This window comes from Trichechus manatus, unplaced genomic scaffold (genome assembly GCF_000243295.1).
Source record: "Trichechus manatus latirostris isolate Lorelei unplaced genomic scaffold, TriManLat1.0 scaffold00236, whole genome shotgun sequence".
Taxonomy (NCBI): Eukaryota; Metazoa; Chordata; class Mammalia; order Sirenia; family Trichechidae; genus Trichechus; species Trichechus manatus.
In genome coordinates, this window is record NW_004444172.1 from 1,473,194 (window position 1) to 1,489,661 (window position 16,468).

The window sequence follows — 16,468 nt, forward strand, 5'->3', positions numbered from 1 at the left end:
GAGTCCAAGATGGTGGATCCGCGCTGCGTTAGCTGGTAGGGGACCTCTGCATGAATCTCTCCTCGCTCTCTGTTCTCTTTCAGTATTCTTACTCTGTTTGGTGTTCGGCTGAGTTCTTTATCTCTTCATTTGATGTTCTAGGGTTTCAAGATTGTTGATTCTCTGTTTGGCTTAGTTTTTTGGATCTTTGTTGTGGAGGGACGGCGTGGTGCTTCTGCCTAGAGCGCCATCTTGCCAGAGCCAGCCATACCTTTTGAAATTCAAATTTAGTAAACCTGGCTTGGGACAAAAAGAAAAGATTACCAACTTTGTTTGAAAGAAAAGCTGCTGGGGGATTTATTTTTGTCAGGAATTTCATCACAGTGAATATTAGTTTCATGGGTAAGAAAACCTTAAAATCAAAGTAAGATGTCTGTTATCAATGCTTTTCTTTGACTCTAGAAATTGGTCTCAGAGACTCAGTTCATCTCTTGAAAATCCAGTCCCTCAGTCAAAACCTCAGAAATGACTATCTGCAGTTTGTCCCCAGGTTTATTTAAAGAAATATTTGTATTTTTCACCCCTGATTCTGTGCTCTCTATGATGTTTTTGCATCTGGTTAGAGAATGAACGTTTCAGTTCTGCTAAGATGGCTAGTTTTGTGATATATAAAGATCAAGTTACTAGTAGCATAAGAAAAATGCTTATTTCACAGGCTCGTTGTTAGTTGCTGTGGAGTCTGGAGTCAATTTCAGCTCATGTCTAGGTATGAAAATTTAGAGAGAAATCTATGTAAAGACCTTGGCACAATGGCTGAAAACTAAGAAACTCTTAATAAATGGCTTTATCATCTGTATTGCCTGAGACATTAACCATATCACAATGGCTTTTCTAGTAAACAAAAGTATTATCATTATTATTATTTTGTATCTACAATGTGTTAGTAGTATAATTTGAATAAAAATCAAAGTGATTGTTTTTGGATATTGATATTAAAAGTTTTAGACTTTGTAGTAGATTTTCTTAGCCTTAGCTTCTTTTCAACACTTTTCAGCCAGTTGAGTGAAGACTGCCTTGTTCTAAACAGAACAGAGTCCTCTCCATAGAATATAAGATTTTAATATCATATTTGCACAAAAGAACATTCCTGAGTTCTAAAATTTCTGTACTATTTATAATAATAACAATAAAATAGCTAACATTTATTGAGTGCTTGCCATTACATGGCTCTATTCTAAGTGTGTAGCATTTATCATTTCATTTAATTGTTTTATAATACTAAGAAGTACACACAACAGTTATTTACAATTTTATAAAAGTGAAATATAGAGAAGGTAAATAACATTCAATGTTACACAACAAATAATTTATAGTCACACATTAAAATTCAATATGTGAAAAATGAGGCTTTAGAGAATAGATAAATTAAGTGGTCGTTAATCCTTTTATCAAAAATATATAATGTAAAAATTCATGAAGTTAAAATTCCTTAAATATTCTCTAATATAATTATAAAATTATTTTTAGCATAAATTTTCAGGAATATATTTAGAATGTAACTATTCTGATGGAGTTTAATTTACACCTTTTTTTGTAGACTAGTTTTTAATTCCTTCATATTTCCTCGAATACATTTCTTATTTAAGAATTAGTTTAGATAAGCCCATATTCTTTCTACATGTTTTTGATCCCATCAAAGTAATACTGGAGTACAGACAATGAATAGTTAGTGTTTTATTGTTGTTTTTGTTGTTAGGTACCTTCAAGTCGATTCCAACTCATATGACCCCATGTGTCAGAGTAGAACTGCCCCTAACCGGTTTTCTTGGCTGTAATCTTTAAGGGAGCAGATCTCCAGGTCTTTCTCCTACGGAGCTGCTGGGTGGATTTGAACCACTAGTGATAATATATTTATATACTATATATATAGTAGGCCTTCCTCTTGGCACCTAATTTGGTCTGTAACTAAGCATAGGATGTTGGCATTTTACTAGATTAGTAATCACACAGGTTGAGATCCATTAGAGACCATTTCTCCTAAAGACCCAATTTATAGATAAGAAAAATTGTGCTTCAGAGTTGTTCAGGGTCCTTTCCTTACATTCTAAACCAAGACACTTGAGCAAATGAGACCCAGTGACCTCAAAGTGACAAAGTGGAATTTGGTTATGCTTTACTGGAACAGCTAAGAGTCTGGCTGTGGGGGCAAGTGGGAGATTCTCAGACACATTTGAAGTTAGCATCACTGGTAGAGAAAAGAATGATAAAGGCAGAAAGTTTCTGCCCCTTTGTGTGGTGATCTTCGCCTTTTCTTTATATTTCAGAGTATATGAGCAACATGGGGGAGGGGTCCAGATTCTGTGCCAGCCTCAGACTCACATCACTTTTTGAGTATTTTTGAATGAAAAATTTTAATGGAAATATAGTTTGTGAGTGACATTTTTGTGAATCATCATTCAATGTTTAAAAATATCTCAACATTGTAGAACTGTACTTGGAAGTACAGGGAAGTAATTAAAAATTGAGCTTTGTGGTTTGACAAAACTAGGTTTAAACCGTGGTTCTTCCAGATATTAGCTAAATGTATGTTAGTAAATTATATAAGCTACTTTGACTATTCTCTTGATAGAATTACATCAATCTCAGCTGGGTATTATGAAAATTAACTGAGAAACTCTATTGAAAGCATTGCACTAAGCACCGGATACAACGAAAACATTCAATTGATGTTACCTCGAATTTTATTTTAAATGTTTGTAACTGAATAAACTAATAATTTATTCGTCTAAAATTTACTAAATATAACAAGAGTGAAATTATTTTTTTTTCAAGAAAACGAAGCGTATTATCAGTAATATTGAGTAGCAGGTATGAGGGAACTGCCCCCCAATAAAAAAACAATTCAAAGTATTTTCATCAACACAGATAAAAAGAAATTTAAAACCATTGAATTGCTTTAAAAAGATCACAAAAAAATGACTTTTTAGTTTTTATAGTTTCATTTTGTTGATTTTAAAATGAATTATATCATGTTGATAAGTATTCCCAAAAAGGCTACTCGATTTTCTAAGACTAAATCAAAGGAATAATTAATACAATTATAATATTAATAATTAAATGTAAATAGCACATTTATGAATCACTGGCTGCTATGTGCTAGGAACTGTGAAATGCCCTTCATATTTAAAATCTGGTCTAATCCTCACAGTTAGTCTAAGAGAAAGGAAATATTACTGCCTTTTGGAGAGGAGGCAGTTGAGATACAGAAATGTGAACTAACTCTCTCATCACATTAATTGGAAAAGCTAAACTTGTTAGCTAAACCGAATGAAGAATCCTAGTTTCTAACCACACATTTATATAAAATAGGCCTAACCACACATTCATATATAACAGGCCGTGAATTATAATGGTATGAAGTGGCCCTAATGATCTAAACTGATACAGAGTCGGTGCCACTAAATGTTCAATGTCATGGTAACTCTGCTAATGTTATCCTTCCCAGTGGAATGCAGAGAAAGTAGAGTGTTAGGAAAATTATCCAGAGTGTTCCAACCCAAAATTCCTGTTGTTAAACTTTGACATGTTTTCCAGACTATCTATGCAACAGCTTTGCAACATAAGATACCAGATGTTGATCTATTATTATACTATAACCCAAATTTCTCAATATCACATGGATTCCAGATAAAATAAGTATATCCCAATGTTCTATTGATGAAGGATATCATGGCCAAAAAGAATTTCTCTTTCTTTTCTGTCTTTCTCTCTCCTGCTCATGGCATCCCTCACTCCCTTTCTCTTTCTCTCTTCTTTTAACAACTCAAATAAAATGTACAAAATGTATTTCATGTGGAACTTATTGGAAATAAACAATTGATAAGACTCACCCTGAGTCTACAGAGCTATACCTCAGAAAAGTGAGCTTGAACACTTGAAGTAAGGGATTTTGCTTTGTCATTTACCAGCACTGTGACACTAGACAAGACATAACTCTAAGTTTCCTGATCCCTGTCCTATTGTTACCAATGCAGTGGGTTTGCCGCTTGTACTCTTGTTAGGAATAACTAAGAGTCAAGTGGATTTAAAGCAAGGCATACTTTATTACTCGCAGCAAGTAAGCAGTCAGGGGGGATCATTCCCAAAGCAGTCTCTCACAGAACAAAGGGCTGGAGGAAGTTTTATATACGCAAGAAAGGAGAAGTCACATGTATTCATTAATTTCATATATATTCAAAAAGGGGTCAGGCTAGGATTTGGCACTGAAGTGGCAGACGGACTTCTTGCTTCTGAAATGGGCCTGGTCACCGCTCCATGACTATGACCAGTGATTTTGGTTCCTTAGCATGGGTCTTTTGGTTCCCAGGCAATACTTATTATGGGATGGGGACATCTGGCCATCAACCTGGTCTCTTACTGCACATGCCCAGGATTCTAGTTTTAACTGGCTGATTTGAAACACAGCTGCAAACGGACAGATTAGGAAGAAGCAAACAACAGTGACACCATTCTTCTTCTAGAAAAATTTTTAACTGACATAATCTGCTGTTTAAGGCCTTTTCTGTCCCTAGCTGGCTTCACTGTGATTCTTCATTTATCTGATAGCCAAACACAACTTTTCTATAATTCTGTTTACTGCATTTTTTACCTCCTGGTTTCTCAAGCTATAATCAATGGGTTTAGCATGGGAACCACCACCACATAAAACACTGAAGCAAATTTATCTGTGTTCAGAGAATGACTTGAATTGGGGTATAAGTACATAAAAATGACAGTCCCATAAAATATTGTAATGGTGGTCAAGTGGGACACACAGGTGGAAAGGCTTTCTGTCTTCCTTCAGCAGAGCAGATCCTAAGGATGGCAAAGAAAATGAAGCCATAAGAAATTAACACAATCAGTAGAGAGCAAAGGGTATTGAACCCAACAATGATCAACAACATCAGTTCTTTGACTTGAGTGTCAGAGCAGGTGAAAGCAACCAAAGGAACATCAGCACAGTAGAAGTGATAGACCATATTGGAGTCACAAAAAGACAAGCAGAATGTCACCACTGTCTGTACAAGACCCACAGTAAAACTATAAACATATGTGATAACAATCAGTTGAATACAGAGTTTCCTAGGCATGAGAATGACGTAGAGTAAAGGGTTGCAGATAGCAACATACCGATCATATGCCATGATGGAAGGCAAGTAGAATTCACAAACTACAAATGTGATAAAGCAACACACCTGAGTGGCACATGCATAAAAGGTTATACTTTTAACTGCACAGAAAATATCACTAAAGCATTTGGGGCAACAGATGAAGTAAAAGAAAAATGAATAAGGGCCAGATGGTTGAGAAAAAAATACATGGGTTTGTGAAGCTGAGGACTGATTTGGATTAGCACAATCAAACCAAGATTACCCACGACAGTAACTAAGTAGAACACGAGGAAGACACCAAAGAGAATGGCTTGGAGCTCTGGGTTATCTGTGAGTCCTGAGAGGATGAATTCAGTCACCACTGAATGATTGCCTTTAGCCATGGAAAGATTACAATAAGGCTCTTCAGAGTACAGTTTCAAGTAATCTTGAGTCTTTTGGCAAAGATCAAGCAGATGTTAGAAGATGGTTCTGACCCACCAGGAGAATCTTCTTGCTAGTTCTGCATTTAGGTTGAAGACATCTGTTCTAGGCAGAAATTCCAAAACATGCAATCATTTGGGAAGTTGTAAAAGCAGAAATAGAGTAATTTATTTAAAATTTTATATAAGTGAAAAATCTAAGTTGTATCTATTTTTAATAAGAGGAAATAAAGTTTGAGAGTTTTTTGAACACATGTCAAAATATTTTCTTTTATGTTATTGGAAAACCTAAAATAAAAGTATACTAAATCTTTCAAAAAATTAGTTAAAAGGAAATAAATTCCCAAAATTGATTCCAGAATAGTTAATATAAAATGTCAGATATAAAATTTTGAATACTGTTGATTTCTGGACAATAAATTCAGGATTATTTGTATTTTGTTCTCTTATCGGTAATTCCTAGTTTTTCTTCAATTATTGTGTAGTATTTGTGAGTTAGAGGAGAAACATGGCATAGAAATGTGAAGAGCCTCTCTGAAATATGCATAACAAGGTTAAAGATGCATTAAATGATTCAGAAAGCACATTTATCATACATCTTCCAACATCCAAATGCAGAGTAGGAAAAGAAAAACATCCTAAGATGAATTTGTAGAAATGGAAGCTGATTTCTACCTAATTAAAATGAGGTCATTTTAATGAACTGTACATGAACACAAAGTGTTTGCCTTTCTAGCGATTTTGTCACAGATTATCTTTATATCAAGCCTGTACATTGATAATATAACTATCAACTTTATTTTGAGATACACAAACTGATGCAGAGAGTTTAGTTTTCCTTACACTTCTTAACCAGCATGGGATGAAAAAGAATAACTCACTAACTAGTCCCAGCCTTGAATTCCTAACCTCAACTCAGACAGGAAAGAATTCCCCTATTGACCAGACACAAAGTAGCTTTGGAAAGGCAACCCATGTCTGTGTCAAATACTCAGAACAGTGCCTATCTCATACTATGGGCTAAATAGAATTTAGCTCTTAATAGTATTAATATTATTTACACTGAGGCTTAATTTGCAGAAACATGTGCAGTTGCATCATAGTTATGTATGTAGGAGCTTATTTGTTTTGCAATGTTTTGAAAAGGGTTCTCCTATTGCCTCACTAACTTTTGTTCTTGGAACCCTGCTCTGCCTAGCTCTTATTCTGTCTAGAACTTACATTGCTGTTTTATTCTGAAATGTGTGTAGCTTTTGCTCTGATATTACCAAACTCTCCAACATCTTCAATCATTTTGTCCTCCTTGCTTAAACTAGAACCTGAATCCCCCTTGGAGACCTGCTTCTCTCTGTAGAGAGGCCATCTGTCTGTAGGCTGCTCAGCTTGTAACTCTTCGTAAATTTTAAATTTGAGAGGAGAGATAAGGCATCATTCATGCTTGTTCTTTATTATTACATCTAGCATTTAAGTAAACTCTCCTCATGCTTCGAAGCTTATCCTATCTTCATTGCTGTCACTTATATATCTTCAGGTCACTCCTTCTTATGTATTGAAGATTTTGGCACCGAGATCATTCTGTCCCTTTTCCATAAACTTGGAATCAGTGCCCACACAGACCACACATTAAATACATTGCTTCTTGAATTCTTGAAATCTTGGTATCAGTGACTCCAGCATCGATACGCTTGAAATTTCCAATTGTATCTGAGCTACCAAGAACACAAACCAGTCAAAAGTGAGCAATTATAAACTTATCATATTCAAAAGTAGTCAATTACTTTTATCCAGAATATTGACATTTTCCTGAATCAACTTTTCTGTCTCTTAGTTTATAAGTAGCTATTATTTCAAACCGTTTGAATTTCTTCATATTCTTCTATATCACTCTCTTTACTCTGAGTAGATGCAAACAATTCTAACATAAGAGAAGAACTTAAAGTACAAAATAAAATTAAAAAAAAATTCAACTTATTTTGAAGAGTTGCATAAACCTACTGCTGCTACATTTATCCTTTCCACGTTTTTATTTACTTATTTATTGGCAGTGAGGGGCTGGGGCGGGGGGGTTGCTCCATCTCTAATGTAGTTAGGTGCCATCAAGTGGGTTCTGAGTCACAGTGACCCTGTGTACAACAGAATGAAGCACTGCCTGGTCCTGTGCTATCCTCACAATCGTTGCGATGTTTGGACCCATTGTTGCAGCCATTGTGTCAGCCCATTTTGTTGAGAGGTTGACAGTCTTCCTCTTTTACACTGAGCCTCTACTTTACCAAGCATGATGTCCTTCTCCAGGTGCTAGTCCCTCCTAATAACGCGTTGACATTACATAAGACAAACTCTCACCATCTTTGCTTATAAGGAGCACTCTGGTTGTACTTCCAAGACAGATGTGTTCATTCTTCCAGAAGTCCAGAGTATATTCAATATACTCTGACAACAACATGCTTCCAACACACCGATTGTTTTTCATTCTTCCTTATTTATTCTCCAGCTTCGCATACATACAAGGTAATTGAAAATACCATGGCTTGGGGTCAGGCATACCTCTATTTCTATTACTAAACTTATATCTCCATTCCATACTCTTCTGCATTCCGTATCTTCTCCCTCTGCTAATCTATTCAACCTTTCACACTGATCTATAACAGTATATGCAAAAACCTCACAGTGATTTTTTATTTCTATTCCTCTACCTTTACTTAAGTTACTCCTCTACCTCTGCTCTTCTCTTTACCCCCTCATTACCAAAGAGCCTAGATAAGTTGCCAACACACACTTCCTCTCTCACATGCCTATATAGACCTATGGTATTATTGTCATGTGTTTTCTCAGCATTGCATTGAAATTAGTTTCATCAAATACACCAACACTCTCGCTTTCAAATCCAATGAAGGCTTCGTATTTGACTTCTGTGTAGCATTGGACACCATTGACATTTCCTTGTACACTAAAACACATTATTTTTGATTTCCAAGTTACCAGAATCTGTTGGTTTTTCCATCTTTTTGTCCATTTTTACTCTCCCTTCATGGCTATCTTTCCCTTGTCTCTAATGACACTCTTACTTTAGAGTTCTACCCTAAGCCAACTCATTTCCTTTTTGAGCATTCTTGTTGAGAGCTCTCATTTAATCATAAGAGGATAAGTGTCATTTACATACTGATGATGCACAAATCTAAATATCTAGGCTAGATTTTTCTCTAAGCTCCAGGTACATATATCCAACAGCTTTCCAGATAACATTAATTAGATATTTCAGAGGTATCTAAATTTAACATGTTCTAAAGAAAAATCAGATTCTAAAACTACCTCACCACACTCATATGTCTTAGAGTATATATTTTCTAACTCAGAGAATGGTGCTGTCTCCCGGCTATTCATCCAGGTAAGAAACCAAGAAATATTTCATATACCTCTTCTCCCCCACCCACAAATAATTAGTTATTGAACACTTCTAACTAATTCATTTTTTTCAAATGCATCCACTACTAATATCCTCTATATTATGTATTCTTTTCTTTATTTAGACTTCTTTCACACCTTTCCTGAGGAAAAGCCTAAATACTTCTCTCTAACTTTTATCCTGGTTTCCAGTTTTACAACCCTCTCTGTGCATATGACAGCCCAACATTTCTTGCTACTTGTAAATCTAGCTTGTTTTCCAACTGACCTTAGGATACAGTTCAAAGTCCTTAACATGTGTAAATCAACCTTTGATAAATAAACTCCTGCTTTGCAGACTAGTCTCATCTCTTGTGACATCCCTCATATAATCTCCATGCCTCAGCCATATTGCTTCAGTTTCTCAGATGTGACCACATTGTTTTGCAAAAAGTTTTGTCAGAATACTCCTTTCTTTACCTTCACCCTTCTGGTTGGCTACATTCTTTCAATGTCTCCTTCAAATCTCAAGTGAAATTTCACTTCCTTCTGTAGGTCTTTTATTATCTCTCAAATGTTGCTCTGAACAATTCACCCACCTGTTAATCTGTCTGAAACCTATCTTAAATTTCAAATTCTCTGTAAGACAAGATAGTTGTATATTTTCTCCACTTTTATCTCCAATACCCAGCAGGTCTCTGCAATTAGTAGACAGTCCAAATGTACTTATAGCATAATTGAACAAACAAATCCAAAGTCTGTCTTACTTCAAACTCTTTTTTACTACCTCAATTACCTTGAGTATTTTTTCTTTGAGTAATCTACAACTAAACCAAAAAGAATTCAATCAATCTTGAAGCCAATTCTGGGAATACCAACAATACTTACCATTACTTAATATTGTCAGTACATTTTGTATAGTTTGTTAGTCCCTCTAGAACATTTTCCTTGTATTACATCATTCTTTAAAATTTATGAAAAATCTAATGATGTCTCACAAGCATAACAAATTACGTTATGGTTGATCTTTTGGGATCCAATTTGCCTCACGGGCAAGGAACAACCACTTGAAATGACAGATCACTTTGCTGAGCCCAAGTGTAATAAAGAATTATTACTTAGCAAAGATCATTCTAACATTTTGGAAAACAACACGGAAAATGTTTAATTGTACTTAGCTTTTTATACTTTAATGCTGGTCTTACTAAATTTATGAATTTCGATAAGTGGTCACGGTATGCATTAGCTCAAAGTGTATTAACCCACCACTAAGTAATGATTTGGATTGTGTCAAAGATCCAACTCTAGACGAGAAACTCAATCTGTTGCAATTTACGATTGGCATGAATTTCTTATTGGCCTACCAGTGTATATAGTTCAGTGTTAGAGAATTATGCTTGAAAGTTCTGTTCACAAAGGATAATTGTCACAGTGGCGGCGATTGTCAGGGCGGCGGAGACAGTAACCAATGCCACAACTCTTACAGAGAAGTGGGGCCAGGAGGGTCACTCTGAGGAGTCGAACCCAGCTTCAGTCCCAGGAGTTTATTTTATAGTCAATACAGCAAGCAGTGAAGCAAATAACAGAACAATGGGCTTTGGGTGAATAACAATAAGTTTCGGGCAAGGGAGAAGGAATTCGGGTAAACAAGCCAATCAGTAATGGGTTTGGAAAAACAAGTCGTGACAAGTCTCAACATGTTGGGGAAAAGTCTCAACATGCTGTGCAGCATAGAGGCCTTTATACATCCATATTTTAATGGCACATACCCCCACAGATAATAATTTAAAAGGAACTCATTTTATTACCTGCACTGTGCTGGAAAGCATTCAAAGGTACACAAATCAAACCCTCTAATGAACTCTGTTCATTCCCATTTCGCACATATGTGTGTATAAAATGATAAATAGAAAGATGAACAGATAGAAACATCATAATCAACACTTTTTTTTATACAAATACACGTACATACAATCAATCTTATTTAATATGAATATTATGTGAAAAACGTTATTCATCTGGTTCTTAATAATACTGTCTGGGTGGCACAGTGGTTAAGTGCTCAGCTGCTAAACTGACAGTCCGCTGTTCAAACGCACCAGCCACTCCGTGGGAGAAATATGTGGCAGTCTGTTTCTGTAAAGATTACAGCCTTGGATACCCTATGGGGCAGTTCTGCTCAGTCCTACAATGGTTTCTATGAGTTGAAATTGACTCAACGGCAACAGGCTTAGTTTTTCTTTTTGTATATTGGATTTAACAACCACAACAAAAATACCTTGAATAGAAATTTTACAGAAGTCACTATATCTTTTTGCATTTTTATTTCTAATTAATCTGTAATAATTACACTAATTGTAGTTTTTCCACAGAGATGTGAGAGAATTCCAAGGAAGCTTGAAAGACACTTGTCAGCATACACACAGCTCTATGGGCCTGAGAATCTGTTCATTGATTGTTTAAGGAAGATATTTTAAACTTCTTTCCCTCTGTCAAAACCACAAAGTCTATTTCCAGGATATACAAGCACATTACGTGGACAGGTAGTCCAGATGTTTATGTAACCTATATGTCAAGTGTTGTTTGTTGCACAAAGTTCTTTCTATTGATCCATGCATGGGTTAGGGATTCTCTACAATGAACTGATGGGGTTAATATTTGGGCCTAATCCACAGATGGTTGTTATATTATGTAAGAACTAGTTAGAAATAAACTGGTGTTGAGACAGGCAGCTTCAGAGCTCAGCATTTCAAAGTGACAAATGCAGCCTCAGAGCTCAGAAATTCTAAAAGATACTTGCTCTGGCTTATCCTCCTACACCAAGCAGAATAGGCTGTACATTCTTCTGAAACTGTCCTTGACAAGATAGCTATAGAATGGACCAGCAATTGCCCTTGACAAGATAACGACAGAACAGCCATAGAGGGCCTCAACCAGTGTTAACAGGTTTTCTATTCCATCTCAATGCTTCAAGTGACCTTTAGCTCATTAAGTGCAAAATAAATATAAACATCCCGCTGGAGAATCGAACCCTTGTCTAGAGAAAATACATAGTCATTCCCAAACCCTGAGTGACTGCGTGAAGGTCAATCCAGAATATTCATGATGAATTTGCATTTCCTTGTCTGCTGTCTGTAAAAACCCACCTCCCCAAGCTGCCTGCCAGTAGTCTTGGAGGCAGCAGCCCCAATTGCTCCTTTCCTTGCACAATAAAATAAATATCCCTTTCTTCTTCCACCTCAACTTCTTGTTTATTGGCTGTAACAAGTCACTCCAAGCAGAAACTGGGGTTTCTGCCTGGCAACATTTCTGGTAAGCCATCCGGGAGTAATTGCTCAGTTCCTGAGACAGGCCATGCCAGGGACCCCGCCTACTGTCTGCTGTCACCCAGAGAGTTCTCCAGGAGACTTCAGGGTGGTCCTGGAGGCCAAGCTGCCTGTAACTCAGTGGTGATTCAGTAGGAGACATGAAACACTCCTGGGGTTATCTGGTAAATACCTAGTTAAGGACTTAGAAGAGTTCCAGGAAGCGGGAGTATTTACCATTGAGGGCTTACAAGGCTCTAGGTTTGGTAAGTAACGGAATAATTCCTAGGTAAGGCCTTATAGGAGTCCCAAGAAGCAGGAGTATTGACCGTTGAGAGTGTAAAAGGCTCTAGGTATCTGCTGGTGAATCAAATTAGGCTGTGTGAATGTATAACTTTGTGTGTGTCTGGAAAATGAGGAATATTCAAGAAATCCTGAAACGTAGCCTACTAAGATGCATCTTTAAAATCTGGGAATATTTCAGGTCAGACCCTATGAAAAAGAAAAAGATGATTTTCTTTTGTAACACTGCAAGGCCTCAGTATGAATTGGAAGATGAGGAAAACCAGTCAGCAAATTGACCTCTAAATTATACTATCCTCCAACTTGCTCTTTTCTATACTCCTGAGGGTAAATGCGATGAAAAGTATTTTGTGAAAACTTTCATGACTCTGTATCAGAAAAAAAGAGTTACAGAAAAACGTAAAATCTTAGTTCAGAAAGGGACTGATGAATCACAACTGCCAGTCCTCCCTCCCGACCCTGAAGAGGATCTTCCAGAACCTGCCCCTTCAGTACCTGTGCTGCCCCCTCCCTATGCCCTGCCTCCACCCTACAGAGCCACCTCGCCAGCGACAGCCCCCACTGTTAAGACCCCTTTATGTTTATATCCACCCCTCAAAGTTCTTCTATCCTGCCAATGGGCTCGCCACCTCTACACACGGAGTGGAACAACTTTTGGGCACCTGGATTCCACTGTTAGGGAAAGTGAAAATACCCCAGGTGTCTTGGACATCTAGTGCTGCTATAACAGAAATACCACAAGCGGATGGCTTTAACAAAGAGAAATTTATTTTCTCACAGTCTAGCAGGCTAGAAGTCCAAATTCAGGGTGTCAGCTCCAGGGGAAGGCTTTCTCAGTTGGCTCTGGAGGGGTCCTTCTTATCAATCTTCACCTGGACTAGGAGTTTCTCCTGGCGGGAAGCCCGGGTTCAAAGGATATGCTCTGCTCCTGGCACTGCTTTCTTGGTGGTATGAGAGCCCCAACTCTCTGCTTGCTTCCTTTTCCTTTTATCTCTTGTAAGATAAAAGGTGGTGCATGCCACACCCAAGCGAAATCTCTTTACATTGCATCAGGGATGTGACCTGAGCAAGGGTGTTACATCCCACCGTAATCCTCTTTAACCACGGGCAGAGATTATGATTTATAACACATAGGAAAACCCCAAAATGGAGGACAACCACACTATACTGGGAATAATGGCCTAACCAAATTGACATATATTTTTGGGAGGCACAATTCAACCCGTGACACTGGGCGAGACTGGTTCTCAAGAGTGCCATAGTATCTTAAAACCATGTTCATGAGTTCACTGATCTGGATCCCAAAAGCCCTGAAAATACCTGAATGATCAATATAATCTCTATAGGGCAAAATGCACCTGATATTAAAAGAAAGCTTCAGAAAGTAGAAGGAGGTATAGGGTTAAAAATCTCTTGGTTAATGGAACTGGCCTGCCAAGGTGACTCTAACTGAGATAAGGAGCAAGAAAGAAAGTTGCAAACCAAAGCACCAGGCAGCCTTCCTAACTGCCACCTTGCAGGCTGAAGTTCATTCCATAAGAGAACAAAGACAAGGAGGGAGACCAAGGTAACAGGAGCTGAGAAGGTCCCACACCCCTTTGGAAAGAAACCAGTGCAGCTAGTATAAAGAGAAAGGACACTGAAAGTGAGGGTGTACAAAATACCAAGCAAAGGGACTAAAAAAGAGAGAGGTGACCCAGTGACCGATCTTGCCATTAGAAGATGAGTCAGACTGAGGGAGACTGGAGGCAAGTCCTCCACTCAAGCGTCTCGTTATAATCAAGGTGAAGAGAGAACCTGTAAAGTTTCTGGTAGATACTGGAGGGATCTACTCACTTCTGACCCCTCCCCCCCCAAAAAAAAAAGCTAGACCGATGAGCGAGACAGTGTCTGTTGTGGGAGTATCAGGAAAAGAAGAGCACCCTCTCTTCTTCCAACCTCTAACTTTTTCTATACAAGGAAAATCTTTAACACACTCCTTCCTTTACGAAAAACAAGTGGCAGTTACAAAAGGCCCTCACTTCCAGGTCACCAGCTGACTATGGGAAAGAACATTACTGAATGTTAGTTGATTCAGATATCAGAGATGCAGCAGTGCCATAGGTGTGGGCCAACAAAATACCGAGGACAGCAAGAATGTCCCCCTCGCTGTCATTGAATTGTTACCTGATATAGTTCCTTCAAGGCTTAAGCAGTATCCTGTCCAAGCTGAAGCCCAACAGGTACTGGGCAAAATCATCATCAGATACCTGAAACATGGATGCTCAGACTGTGTCAGTGACAGTTCAATGCCCCTATACTGCCAGTGAAGAAGAAAACGGAGAACACTGGTTGGTTCAGGATCTGCAAGCTGTCAACCAGGTAACTGTTGTGATCCTCCCTGTAGTCCCCAACCTGTATATCCTGCTGTCAACCTTGTCACCCACCTTTTCCAGGTTCACTGTGCCAAACCTGAAAAAAGTTAAGAAATCTTTGCCTTTGAGTGGGAGGACCCAGGAATAAGATAAACACAACAGGTGTGTTGGCAAGTGTTCTTGCAGGACTTAAACAGTCCTACTCTTTTGGATCAGCTTTAGCACAAGAACTGAGACAATTGACCATAACCAGTGGTGTCCTCCTCCAATACGTGGACAAGCTACTCATTGCCAGTCACAGACCTTGAGCTGTTCTCCAGTGGAAGCAATTACATGGAATAAGAAAAAAGAAAAGCTAGATATGTGGCGGTCACTTTAGAAGAGGAAATAGAGGCTAATGCACTTCCTCCAGGTACCCCAGAAGGCCGAGCTCATTGCCATATTGCAGGCCCTTAAAACCACCAAAGGTAAGCAAGCGACTATTTATGTACTGATTCCAAGTACATATTTGGGGTATTGCATGCACATGTGACAATCTGGAAGGAAAGAGGGCTCCTAACAGCAGGAAGTAAAGACGTTAATTATTCTCCAGAGATCTTACAACTTTTACAAGCCGTTCTTCTACTCACCCAAGTAGCAGTAGTACACTGCAAAAAGAATCAAAAAGGGGACACATGGTGGCCAAGGGTAATTACAACACAGACGCAGCAGCAAGTAAAGCTGCAATCCAACAGAAACTAGTCGTGGTAGCCCTGCTAATTCTCCCCCATTTAGAGTTATCACCACCTGACCTCCACCTGGACTATTCCCAACAAGATAAAAACATTGCCAAGACTAGCGGGGGCACTCTAAACAAAGATGAATGGCTGCACAACCCCATGGAAAAATTTTTATTCCATCAAAACTCATGCACCCTATCCTATGGAGAGTCCACCTGTCCACCCCTTACGGACACGATGAACTATATGATTAAGAGACAATTAATTAGACCAATGGTCAATGCTACTGTTTCAGGAATGGTAAAGAGCTACTCCATCTGTGTGAAAAATAATCCAGAGAAGACTGCTGAAGTGCCCCCAGGGGTCCAGCGAACTGGGACAATGCCTGGAGATTACTGGCAGGTGGATGTCACTGAGATGCCTCGAGCTCCCGGGAATTACAAATATCTGCTAGTTTTTATCGACACCTTTACTAACAGGGTTGAAGCTTTTCCTTGCAGGACTGAAAAGGTCACCAAAGTTGTGAAACACCTCCTAAATGAAATAATCCCTCAATTTTGGCTTCCCGTCTCCATTGGCAGCAACAACGAGTCCCATTTTGTGGCCTTGGTGGTGCAATCATAGGCAACTGCCCTGGACACTAATTGGAACTTACACACAGACTGGAGACCCCAGTCCAGTGGTAAAGCAGAGCGGGCTAACCAGACTGTCTTAGTCACCTAGTGCTGCTACAACAGAAATACCACAAGTGGATGGCTTTAACAAAGAGAAATTTATTTCTTCATAGTAAAGTAGGCTATAAGTCCAAATTCAAGGCGTCAGCTCCAGGGGAAGGCTTTCTGTCTCTGTCGGCCT

General features: G+C 38.3%; 1 pseudogene; it reads right to left on the bottom strand.

Annotated features, from left to right (window-relative positions):
* Positions 1-4,573: 4,573 nt before the first annotated feature.
* On the bottom strand, positions 4,574-5,512 carry LOC101354386 (olfactory receptor 5AL1-like; annotated as a pseudogene).
* Between the last annotated feature and the right edge of the window lie 10,956 nt (positions 5,513-16,468).